Source organism: Chiloscyllium plagiosum, unplaced genomic scaffold (assembly GCF_037043375.1).
Source record: "Chiloscyllium plagiosum isolate Xiang-an unplaced genomic scaffold, Cpla_swu_hap1 HiC_scaffold_26, whole genome shotgun sequence".
In the NCBI taxonomy this organism is placed as follows: Eukaryota; Metazoa; Chordata; class Chondrichthyes; order Orectolobiformes; family Hemiscylliidae; genus Chiloscyllium; species Chiloscyllium plagiosum.
This window is the reverse complement of record NW_028270164.1, coordinates 53,707,638-53,720,680: the sequence shown is the minus strand read 5'-3', so window position 1 is coordinate 53,720,680 and position 13,043 is coordinate 53,707,638.

Sequence of the window (13,043 nt, the reverse complement as noted above, 5' to 3'; positions counted from 1 at the left end):
GGACAAGGCCGGATAAACAGAAGTTGCATCTGGATCCGACTGGATGAGGACTCCATCGCAGCTTCCGAGGCCTTAGTTCAACCCTCCACCTCCTCCAGCCTCTCCCCGAGGCCCTGGATCTCCTGCTCATGCTTCTGCAGCATGGATGTGATAGGTTGGATCTGGGCACAAAGCTCCTCACGGATCTCCTCAATCGCAGCCCCAACTTTCAAGGTAAATCTCTGCATCGCCGCAGCCAATTCCCGTGAGTCTGTCAGGTCCCCGGGTGGGTTCAGGAGAGGCTGCTGTGTCTGGTGTGGTAGGTGCTGCAGGGGAGTGTCCTCCCTGCTGCTGTTTGCTTGCTCCTTTTCCCTTTGGCATCCTTCCCACTCCCAAATATTAACAAATATGTGTTCTCTAAGGTTTTAAACTAATAATCCCTCCACATAAGTTGGCCGGGGATGGCAAAATACACCAGTATGCCTTGGCTGTTAGGCAGAGCTGTCCACAGCAGTTGTACAGAATTGCCGCCATCTTGCCGAGTCCCGTCTTTTGACCTTCTTAATGCAGAGATGGTGGCTGTCCACACTGTGGCCCTCCAAAATCGCATGGCTCTCGATTGTCTTTTGGCTGAGAAAGGGGCCACATTATGAACATCGCCGCTCATATTCACAAGGCAGCTTCCTCTCTCCATGACACTACCCCATGTTGGGATCTCTAGACCTGGATGGGTAGTTTGCTTGGCTCTTGGGCTGCTACACTCCTCAAGGGCATTGGGTTCTCATTGCTGCTTTTGATTTGTTCTCCCTTATCATTATTTTCCTAAAATAATGCTGTGCCCGTTTTGGGTCCCGACTGATGCTGAATACTTCTGTTTCTTCCCAGCTTGGACGATTTCCTGTTTCTCACATTCCCCCACCTCACATTCCTCTAAATTGGACCGTTACGAGCGAGTCACCCATTTCATAATTCGTTTCATCCCCAACACCAAGTAAATGTGACTTATGAACAATATGTGTTCAATATTAGGGTTCAAAGTTGAAAAGAGCCCATTGACCTCATTAACTAAGCTCACAGAATCCTGTGAATGTGTAAAATTAAAAGGCAATTTTATAAAAGACTGGACTGCATTAGGGATAAGAGATCCTGTAGCGAGAGCACACCTACTAAGAGAGGAGAAATTCACTCTCAGAAAAGCAATTGACATGTGCAGAAATGTGATCAAACAACTGGGGCTTATTCACAGAATCCTGACTGTGCAGAAAGACTCCATTTGACCCAGCCAGTCTGCATCTACCCTCCAAAGAGCATCCCACCCAGATCCAACCCCTCCCCACTCTATTCTTATAACCCTGCATTTACCATGACTAACCAAACTAGGCCTGCATATCCCTGGACACTATAGGGCAATTTAGCATGGCCAATCCATCTAACCTTGCACATCCTTGGACTATGGGATCGGAGCACCCAAAGGAAACCTACACAGACATGGAAAGAGCGTACAAATTCTACACAATCATCCAAGGCTGGAATTGAACCAGTGTTCCTGGTACTGAGAGGCAGTAGCGCTAACCACTGAGCCACTGTGCCACCCAGTTCATAGCAGAACATATCAGATTTTGCAATACACTGATAGATACTCCAGGCCTAAATGGCAGAACAATCACGGAGAAAGGACAAGATGCAAATAGTGTGAAGGACATCAGGCAAAGGTAAGTCCAGCACAGGCAAAGCAATGTTTTTTTCCCACAAAAATACAGAAGGAAGCTCAACAATCAGTAAAACAACCTGGAAAGCTGAGTGTGCGTCGCCACATAAACGATCGAAATAAAGCTCTAAAGAGATCTTATGATCACCAAATGGATTTTGCCACATCTTTTAAGGACAAAACTCTTCACTGCACTCAATACAAACGATGGTTACTGGCAAGTGAAGCTGAATGAAAGTTACAGATTCCTAATTACAATCTGGAACACCCGTTATGGAATACAGATAGGTGCACATGCTGTTTGACATTTCCACAGCTCCAGAGGTGTATCAATGCAGATTACATGAGACAGCTAGTGATCTTCCTGGAGTGGTCTGTAGTCAGACCGATGATCTGCAGTTTATGGATGTGGGGAACACAATGGAAGAAGCCATTGCTGACCATCATCAAATCCTGGTGTGACTGCTCAACGCAGTTCACAAGGTGAAGCTGAACAAGAAAAGATTTGTAAACGATGCCCAAAGTCAAAACATCTTCACCCAGATCCTGAAAAGGTGAGAGCTGTACCAGCAATGCAGTGAGCAACAGATGTTAAAGCAGGACAGCGATTTGATAGATTCATCAACTATTTGGCAAAATATTTGTCCAATTTGTCATCGGAGTGTGAACCATCAACCAACTCATGGCCAAGGATGTGCAGTGGGTTTGGAGCACAGAATGACGAGCAAAGTTCACTAAAACCATCCCAGTTAGTGACAGTAACACCAGTGTTGAAATACTCCATTGCATTTATATCTGGGGACTAATATAAATGGACCAAGGCTGTGCTCAGATCAAGATAGCATGCATGACCATTGTCTTTGCTTGTGAACATTTTCATCAATACCTTCTGAAACGAACCAAAGAGGCAGCCCATTTGAATCACAAGCTACTTTGTTTTCCTCAATACACCATGATCTGCTCCAAAGCATTTTCAAAGAATGTCACTTTGGTTACGAAGGTATCCTCCAACCGTCAGGTAAGCAGATGTTTCTTTTTGTCACTCCTGATCAACAATGCTATGACAGAGTGTAAAACTTTCCAGATATAATCTTGAAATTATCAGACAGACATTGAATTTAGCAGATAAATTTGAGCTCTGTTCAAATTAAGCAAACTCTCAACTCCCAAACTCCCAAAATGCAACTCTCCAAATGTTGCAAGAATTAAAGAATGGCTTGAAACCATCAAGCGAATCCATGTCGTGGTCAGAAGAGAGTATTGGGCAAGCATCCACTTTACCAACACCTTCCACCCCGACCTCAAATTTACTTGGACTGTCTCAAACTCCTCCCTCCCCTTCCTAGACCTCTCCATTTCTATCTCGGGTGACCGAATCAACACGGACGTATACTATAAACCGACTGACTCCCACAGCTACCTGGACTACACCTCCTCCCACCCTGCCCCCTGTAAAAACGCCATCCCATATTCCCAATTCCTTCACCTCCGCCGCATCTGCTCCCAGGAGGACCAGTTCCAATACCGAACAACCCAGATGGCCTCCTTCTTCAAAGACCGCAATACCCCCCCCCCGACGTGATCGACTATGCTCTCCACCGCATCTCCTCCACTTCCCGCTCCTCCGCCCTTGAGCCCTGCCCCTCCAATCGCCACCAGGACAGAACCCCACTGGTCCTCACCTACCACCCCACCAACCTCCATATACATTGTATCATCCGTCGTCATTTCCGTCACCACCAAACGGACCCCACCACCAGAGATATATTTCCTTCCCCTCCCCTATCAATGTTCCGAAAAGACCACTCCCTCCGTAACTCCCTCGTCAGGTCTACACCCCCCACCAACCCAACCTCCACTCCTGGCATCTTCCCCTGCAACTGCAAGAAATGCAAAACTTGTGCCCCCACCTCCCCCCTTACTTCCCTCCAAGGCCTCAAGGGATCCTTCCATAATCACCACAAATACACCTGCATCTCCACACACATCATTTACTGCATCCGCTGCACCCGATGTGGCCTCCTCTATATTGGGGAGACAGGCCGCCTCCTTGCGGAACATTTCAGAGAACACCTCTGGGACATTCGGACCAACCAACCCAAACATCCCATAGCTCAACACTTTAACTCCCCCTCCCACTCCACCAAGGACATGCAGGTCCTTGGACTCCTCCATTGCCAGCCCATAGCAACACGACAGCTGGAGGAAGAGCGCCTCATCTTCCGCCTAGGAACCCTCCAACCACAAGGGATGAACTCAGATTTCTCCAGTTTCCTCATTTCCCCTCCCCCCACCTTGTCTCATTCCCAACCCTCAAACTCAGCACCACCTTCCTAACCTGCAATCTTCTTCCTGACCTCTCCGCCCCCACCCCCACTCCGGCCTATCACCCTCACCTTATCACCCTCACCTTAACCTCCTTCCACCTATCGCATTTCCAACGCCCCTCCCCCAAGTCCCTCCTCCCTACCTTTTATCTTAGCCTGCTTGGCACACTTTCCTTATTCCTGAAGAAGGGCTTATGCCCGAAACGTCGATTCTCCCGCTCCTTGGATGCTGCCTGACCTGCTGCACTTTTCCAGCAACACACTTTCAGCAAGAGAGAAGAATTGACAAGATCTCATTTTGTATGAAGGAAATCAAACAATATTGGATAATTTGTTAGCTCTAAGCATAGCTTGTTTTGTAGGAGTTGGAGAATGTTCGGGATAGAAATACAATCTGTATGAATGTGTCTCCTGGTTTGCTGTGGTCATGTGAATTATACAGTCATAGAATCATACAACACAGAAACAAACTCTTCAGTCCAACCAGTCCATGCTGAACAGAATTAAAAATGTATTGCTGGAAAAGTGCAGCAGGTCAGGCAGCATCCAAGAAGCAGGAGAATCGAGGTTTCGGGCATGAGCCCTTCTTCAGGAAACTCATGCCCGAAACGTTGATTCTCCTGCTCCTTGGATGCTGCCTGACCTGCTGCACTTTTCCAGCAACACATTTTCAGCTCTGATCTCCAGCATCTGCAGTCCTCACTTTCTCCATGCTGAACAGAATCCCAAACTAAACTAGTACCATCTGTCTGCTCCTGGCTCATATCCCTCCAAACCTTTCCTATTCATGTATCTATCCAAAAGTCTTCTAAATATTGTAATTATACCTACATCCATCACTTCCTCAGGAAGTTCGTTCCATATGTGAACCACCCTCTGTGTAAAAAATTTACCTTTTATGTCTTTTTTAAATCTCTCTCATCTCCCCTTAAATCTCTCTCCTCTGCCCTAGTCTTGAAAATCCCCCATCCAGGGGAAAAGACAACTACCATTAACCCTAACTATACACCTCATTTATTTTATAAACCTCTATAAGATCGACTCTCAACATGCTAAACTTCAGTGAAAAAGTCCCAGCCTTCCTTTATAACTCGAACCTTCCATACCTGGCAACATCCTGGTAAATCTCTTCTGAGCCCTCTCCAGCTTCATAATATCCTTCTCATAACTGGGCGACCAGAACTGGACATAGTATTCCAGAAGACTGTACATTCTCAACATGACTTCACAACTCCAGTACTCAAAGGACTGATCAATAAAGACAAGTGTGCTAAATGCCTTAATCACCCTGTCGACATGTGATGCAACCTTCAAAGAATTATGTATCTGATCTCCTAGGTCCCTCTGTTCTACAACATTACCCAAGGTCCATCTCTACCAAGACATATGAAGGCTGTCACTTTGCAACCTGTTTCAATAAGATCACAGTACAGACCAGTCTGTTGTCTTGAGAGCTCAGAGCAGAACTTTAATGTGGAGTTGTGAGGGATATCCACCTTAGGATGAAAGAAGATAAATCAGATAATATTTGAAGTGGTGAGAAACGAGAACAAGTGATGAAATGCTGTGTGTTCACACCTGCTTCCTTGGTCATGCAAACCAGTACCTAAAAATAAACCCAACTGAACAGGGCAGAGAATGCAACATGTTCTGGGCTTCAATTTACAAACTCAGAATGCCATTAAACTTGTGAAAGTTGTTGGATTTGTTTTGACAGGCCAGTTTCAGATGGAGAGATATTTTTACCTTCTCATTCAATGTTTATAGTGTACAGAGTGTTCTTTCGAGATCAAAATCAGTTTGTTTACAGAAAATATGTCTCAAAGGCCTGCTGCCACGGGAGATGATATTTTCAGAGTTATTTAAATGTTTATCCTGAACCAGGCCACCAACTTACATAAGAACTAGGAGCAGGAGTAGGCCATTCGGCCCTGCTCCACCATTCAGTAAGATCATGGCTGATCTTTTTGTGGACTCAGATCCACTTACCTGCACTCTCACTGTATCCCTAATTCCTTTATTATTAAAAAAAATCTACCTTAGCTTTAAAAACATTTACTGAGGAAACCTCAACGACTTCCCTGGGCAGGGGAATACCATAGATTCACAACCCTCTGGGTGAAGAAGTTCCTTCTCAATTCGGTGCTAAATCTGCTCCCCCTTATTTTGAGGCTATGCCCTCTTGTCCTAATTTAACCCACCAGTGGACAAGTCCTCTCTAATTTTATCTTATCTGTTCCATTCATTATTTTATATGTTTCTGTAATATCCTGCCTCATTCTTCTAAATTTCAATGAATATAATCTGAGTCTACTCAGTCTCTCCTCATAAGCCAACCCCCTCAACTCCAGAATCAATCTAGTGAACCTCCTCTGCATCCCCTCCAGTGCCAGTACATCCTTTCTCAAGTAAGGAGACCAAAACTACATGCAATACTCCAGGTGTGGCCTCACTAGCATCTTGTACAGCTGTAACATAACTTCCCTGCTTTTAAATTCACTCCCTTTAGCAATGAAGGACAAAATTCCATTTGCTTTCCTAATTACCTGTTGTACTTACAGACCAACCTTCTGTGATTCATGCACAAGGACACACAGCACAGCAGCGTGCTGCAACTTTTTAACCATTCAGGTGATAGTCCTTTTTACAGTTATGGAGGTAAAAACAATGACTGCAGATGCTGGAAACCAGATTCTGGATTAGTGGTGCTGGAAAAGCACAACAGTTCAGGCAGCATCTGAGGACAGGCAAAATCGACGTTTCGGGCAAAAGCCCTTCATCAGGAATAAAGGCAGAGACCCTGAAGCGTGGAGAGATAAGCTAGAGGAGGGTGGGGGTGGGGTTAGAGTAGCATAGAGTACAATAGGTCAGTGTGGGAGGAGATGAAGGTGATAGGTCAGGGAGGAGAGGGTGGAGTGGATAGGTGGAAAAGGAGCTGGGCAGGTCGGACAAGTCCGGACAAGTCAAGGGGATCGTGTTGCTGGAGGTTAGAAACTAGGATGAGGTGGGGGAAGGGGAAATGAGGAAACTGTTGAAGTCCACATTGATGCCCTGGGGTTGAAGTGTTCCGAGGCGGAAGATGAGGCGTTCTTCTTCCAGGCGTCTGGTGGTGAGGGAGCGGCAATGGAGGAGGCCCAGGACCTCCATGTCCTCGGCAGAGTGGGAGGGGGAGTTGAAATGTTGGGCCACGGGGCTGTGTGGTTGATTGGTGCGGATGTCTCGGAGATGTTCCCTAAAGCGCTCTGCTAGGAGGCGCCCAGTCTCCCCAATGTAGAGGAGACCGCATCGGGAGCAACGGATACAATAAATGATATTAGTGGATTTGCAGGTAAAACTTTGATGGATGTGGAAGACTCCTTTAGGGCCTTGGATGGAGGTGAGGGAGGAGGTGTGGGCATAGGTTTTACAGTTCCTGCGGTGGCAGGGGAAGGTGCCAGGATGGGAGGGTGGGTTGTAGGGGGGCGTGGACCTGACCAGGTAGTCACCGAGGGAACGGTCTTTGCGTAAGGCGGAGAGGGGTGGGGATGGAAATATATCCCTGGTGGTGGGGTCTGTTTGGAGGTGGCGGAAATGTCGGCAGATGATTTGGTTTATGCAAAGGTTGGTAGGGTGGAAGGTGAGCACCAGGGGCGTTCTGTCCTTGTTACGGTTGGAGGGGTGGGGTCTGAGGGCGGAGGTGCGGGATATGGACGAGATGCGTTGGAGGGCATCTTTAACCACGTGGGAAGGGAAATTGCGGTCTCTAAAAATGGAGGCCAACTGCTTTTTACAGATATTCCTACCGAAATGGGTGACTTCACATTTATTAACATTGTGTTCCATCTGCCAGACCTTTGCCCACTCACTTAAACTATCTACGTCCCTTTGCAAAGTTTCACAGTCCTCTACACACTTTGCTCTATCAGTCATCTTTAGTGTCGCCCGCAAACTTTGACACACTATACGTGGTCCCCAATTCTAAATCGTCGATATAAATAGTGAATAATTGTGGTCCTGACACTGATCCCTGAGGCACACCACTAGTCACTGATTGCCACCCAGAATAGCACTCATTCATGTTCCCACTCTTTGTTTCATGTTAGTCAACCAATCCTCCATCCCTGCTAATACATCACCCAAAATGCCATGCATCAGTCTTTTGGAAATCTCGGTACACCATATCCATTGGGTCCCCGTTGTCTACCTTGTTCATAATGTCTTCATAGAATTCCAAAAGATTTGTTAAGCGTGACCTGCCCTTCATGAACCCATGTTGTGTCTGTCCAATGGGACAATTTCAATCTAGATGCCTGGCTATTATATGTGATTATTGCTGACAAGGTCACCAAATTCTGTCACACTCTGGTTAAGGATCTTTAGGCGAAGTGTTAGATCCGAGAAGTTACGTAGAGAATAAAGCCACAAAATTCCTCAGTATTGAACAAACAACAGTAAACTTATATTGTACAATGTTAGAGCAGTCATAAAATACACAATACACACACCACTTCTTTCTAACACCCTGAATTAACATCAGGTAATAAATTGTGATTGAATACCTCACACTACACTTTAAAAATAGCAAATACAGTCAGGACAGATCTTACAAATGTTTCAGTAACTTCCCCCTATGTATCATCAGATTTTGTTAAATTTCACAAGGATTACAGTTCCTCAATTTTGCCAATTTTGGAAAACCTGCAATTAATCTCAAACCTACCTCTAGCAGAATCTAATCTAATGGAATTTGAAACCATCAAATGGAGCAAAACATTTTCACCAAATTCAGAACAAGTTATATATAACAACCCAGCCAAGAATTCATCTTTTGGACTTGCTCCTGGAACTCACTGGGAGAAGAAAGCACCTTTTGCTGGAGGGAAGGCATCTTTTGGGTTTGTATGAAGTAGGCTTTGTTGTGGTATAAGAAGTGCATAAACTGCATCACCTTCCAAACCTATGACCATTTCCATCAAGAGGGACCAGGGCAGTAGATATATGGGAACACCATTCACCAACCTGATTTGGAAATATGTCCCTGTTCCTTCCCTGTCGCTGGAACAAAATCCTGGAATTCCCTCCCTAATGGCATTGCGGGTCAACCCACACCAGGTGGACTGCAGCTGTTCAAGAAGGCAGCTCACCCCCACCCTCTCAAGGGCAACTAGGGGCAGGCAATAAATACTGGGCCCAGCCAGTGATGCCCACATCCACAAACAAATAAAATTTTTAAAATCATTCATAGGAGGAGGACATTTATTACCCATCCCTAGTTGCTGTGGAGAAGTTGGTGGGGTTGCCTTCTTGAACTGCTGCTGACCCTAGATGCACCCACAATGCCATTTGCAAGGGATTTCCAGGATTTTGACCCAGGAAAGGAACAGCAATGTATCTCCAAGTCAGTATGGTGTGTGATTGGAAGGAAACTCGGTGATATTCCCATACTGCCCTTATCCTTTGAGATGATAGAGGTTGCAGGTTTGGAAAGTGCGGTGACAGAAGCCTTGGCAAGTTTATGCAGCGTACTTTTAATAGGTGTCTTACTGGAATGGCATACTGTTACAGAGTTGGAGGCCGATGGGGTAAGCAGTTAAGAGAAAGAGGGGCTTAGAGTTGTGAATAGTTGTTGGTTAATGTTCACTTCTGGAGTTAAAAAATGACTTGACGTTATTTTCTTTCAATAGTGGAATTTGGGAGTTTTCTGTCACTCTTATTTTAACAGATTACAAGACGTCTGGTTGTTTGGGTTCAAGTGGCAGAGGGGTTCACCTCTGTGTCGTAACAGGTTAGGGGCTTGGGTCTAAGATTTGGACAGGTTTAGACAGATCCAGTCGGAGAGTTGGATGGATTTTGAACAGATTTGGGGTACAAAAGATCCCAGCAGATTTAAACACTTGCCAATTAGAGACCTAAGTCTTTAAAAGAAACATTGGTGAAAAATTTTGTTTTATTTCAGTTACTTGTGATTGATTAAATTAAAAACGAGGGAAATGGCTCTTAAGATTGCTAAAGAGGTTCTGGGGTTTGAAGATGCTTCCCAAATTTTGCCATGAAAGTTTAGAAAGACAGAGGAAGGGCATACTTTTAGGATTAGTAAATAGGTTAGAATTGGGTTTGTGGCAGGAAAACCTACCCCCAGCCCCCCCACCCCCTTGCCATTTATCTCTCCACCCCCGAGGCTCCCGGCCTCAGTCCTAACGAAGGGCTTCTGGCTGAAACGTTGATTCTTCTGCTCCTCGGATGCTGCCTGACCGGCTGTGCTTTTCCAACACAGCACTCTCGACTCTAATCTCCAGCATCTGCAGTCCTCGCTTTCACCTAGAGTTGGGTTTGACCAGGGACAAAAGGAAAGCTGAAATTGTAATGGGGTTGGTCAAGCTATGAGGCCTATCAGAGAAACAGACAAATGCAGCAGAGTTAGAAAATTTTAAATTGCAATTGAGGCAAATGGAATTAGAGGAAAAAGAAAGAGAAAGAGAGACAGAAGAAAAGAAAAAGAAAGAAGAGCCATGTTAGCGAAAAAGAAAGAGAAAGAGAGAAAAAAGAAAGGGAAAGAAGGTACTTAGGTGAGCAAAGAGAGAGAAGAAGGAAAAAGGGAAAGAGTTTGAACTTTAAATGTTGCAAATTATTCAGGAAAGTCAAGTTAACAGGATGGAGATAAACAGAAAACATAGATTTATATAAATGTTAAAATGTTGGCACATTTTGATATGAAAGATGTCGAAGCCAATAGACAATAGGAGCAGGAGTAGGCCATTCTGCCCTTCGAGCCTGCACCACCATTCATTATGATCATGGCTGATCATCCTTAGTCAGAATACTGTTCCTGCCTTATCTCCATCACCCTTGGTTCCACTATCTTTGAGAGCTCTATCCAAATCTTTCTTAAATGAATCCAGAGACTGGGCCTCCACTGCCCTCTGGGGCAGAGCATTCCACACAGCCACCACTCTCTGGCTGAAGAAGTTTCTCCTCATCTCTGTCCTAAATGGCCTAGCCCTTATTTGTAAGCTGTGACCTCTGGTTCAGGACTCACCCATCAGCGGAAACATGTTTCCTGCCTCCAGAGTGTCCAATCCTTTAATAATCTTATACGTCTCAATCAGATCCCCTCTCAGTCTTCTAAACTCAAGGGTATACAAGCCCAGTCGCTCCAATCTTTCAACATAAGATAGTCCTGCCATTCCAGGAATTGACCTCGTGAACCTACGCTGCACGCCCTCTATAGCCACAATGTCTTTCCTCAAATTTGGAGACCAGAACTGCACACAGTACTCCAGGTGTGGTCTCTCCAGGGCCCTGTACAGCTGCAGAAGAACCTCTTTGCTTCTATACTCAATCCCTCTTGTTATGAAGGCCAGCATGCTATTAGCTTTCTTCACTACCTGCTGTACCTGCATGCTTACCTTCATTGACTGGTGTGCAAGAACACCCAGATCTCTCTGTACAGCCCCTTTACCTAACTTGACTCTGTTTAGGTAGTAATCTGCCTTCCTGTTCTTGCCACCAAAGTGGATAACCATACATTTATCCACATTAAACTGCATCTGCCATGCATCTGTCCACTCACCTGTCCAGGTCACCCTGTAATCTCCTAATATCCTCCTCACATTTCACTCTGCCATCCATCTTTGTATCATCAGCAAATTTGCTAATGTTACAATTAATACTATCTTCTATATCATTAACGTATATTGTAAAAAGCTGCGGTCCCAGCACTGATCCCTGCGGTACCCCACTGGTCACCGCCTGCCATCCCGAAAGGGAGCCATTTATCACTACTCTTTGTTTCCTGTCAGCCAACCAATTTTCAATCCAAGTTAGTACTTTGCCCCCAATACAATGCGCCCTAATTTTGCTCACTAACCTCCTATGTGGGACTTTATCAAAGGCTTTCTGAAAGTCCAGGTACACGACATCCACTGGATCTCCCTTGTCCATCTTCAGAGTTACATCCTCAAAAAATTCCAGAAGATTAGTCAAGCATGATTTCCCCTTCATAAATCCATGCTGACTCTTATCTATCCTGTTACTGCTATCCAGATGTGCCGTAATTTCATCCTTTATAATAGACTCCAGCATCTTCCCCACCACTGAGGTCAGACTAACTGGTCTATAATTTCCTGCTTTCTCTTTCCCTCCTTTCTTAAAAAGTGGTACAACATTAACCACCCTCCAATCTGCAGGAACTGATCCCAAATCTATCAAACTCTGGAAAATAATCACCAACGCATCCACAATTTCTCCAGCCACCTCCTTCAGTACCCTGTGATGTAGACCCATCAGGCCCCGGGGACTTATCAACCTTCAGACCTAACAGTCTCTCCAACATCAATTCCTGGCAAATATAAATTCCCTTCAGTTCAGGTCCTTCAGCCACTGTTACCTCAGGGAGATTGCTTGTGTCTTCCCCAGTGAACACAGATCTGAAGTACCAATTCAACTCTTCTGCCATTTCTTTGTTCCCTGTAATATATTCCCCTGTTTCTGTCTTCAAGGGCCCAATTTTAGTCTTAACCATTTTTTTCCCTTTCACATACCTAAAAAAGCTTTTACTATCCTCCTTTATATTATTGGCCAGTTTACCTTCATACCTCATTTTTTCTCTGCGTATTTCCTTCTTAGTAATCCTCTGTTGTTCTTTCAAAGCTTCCCAACCTCCGTTTTCCCACTTATCTTTGCTATGTTATACTTTTTCTCTTTTGACTTTATATGTTTCTTAACTTCCCTCATCAGCCACGGCCACCCCTGCCTCCTCCTAGGATCTTTCTTCCTTTTAGGAATGAACTGATCCTGCATCTTCTGCATTATACACAGAAATATCCGCCATTGTTCCTCCACTGTCATCCCTGCTAAGGTATTGCACCATTGAACTTTGGCCAGCTCCTCCCTCATAGCTCCATAGTTCCCTTTATTCAACTGAAATATTGTCACTACCGACTGTACCCTCTCCCTCTCAAATTGCAGATTAAAGCTTATTGTATTATGGTCACTACTTCCCAATGGCTCCTTCACTTCGAGGTCCCTGATCAATTCTGGTTCATTGCATA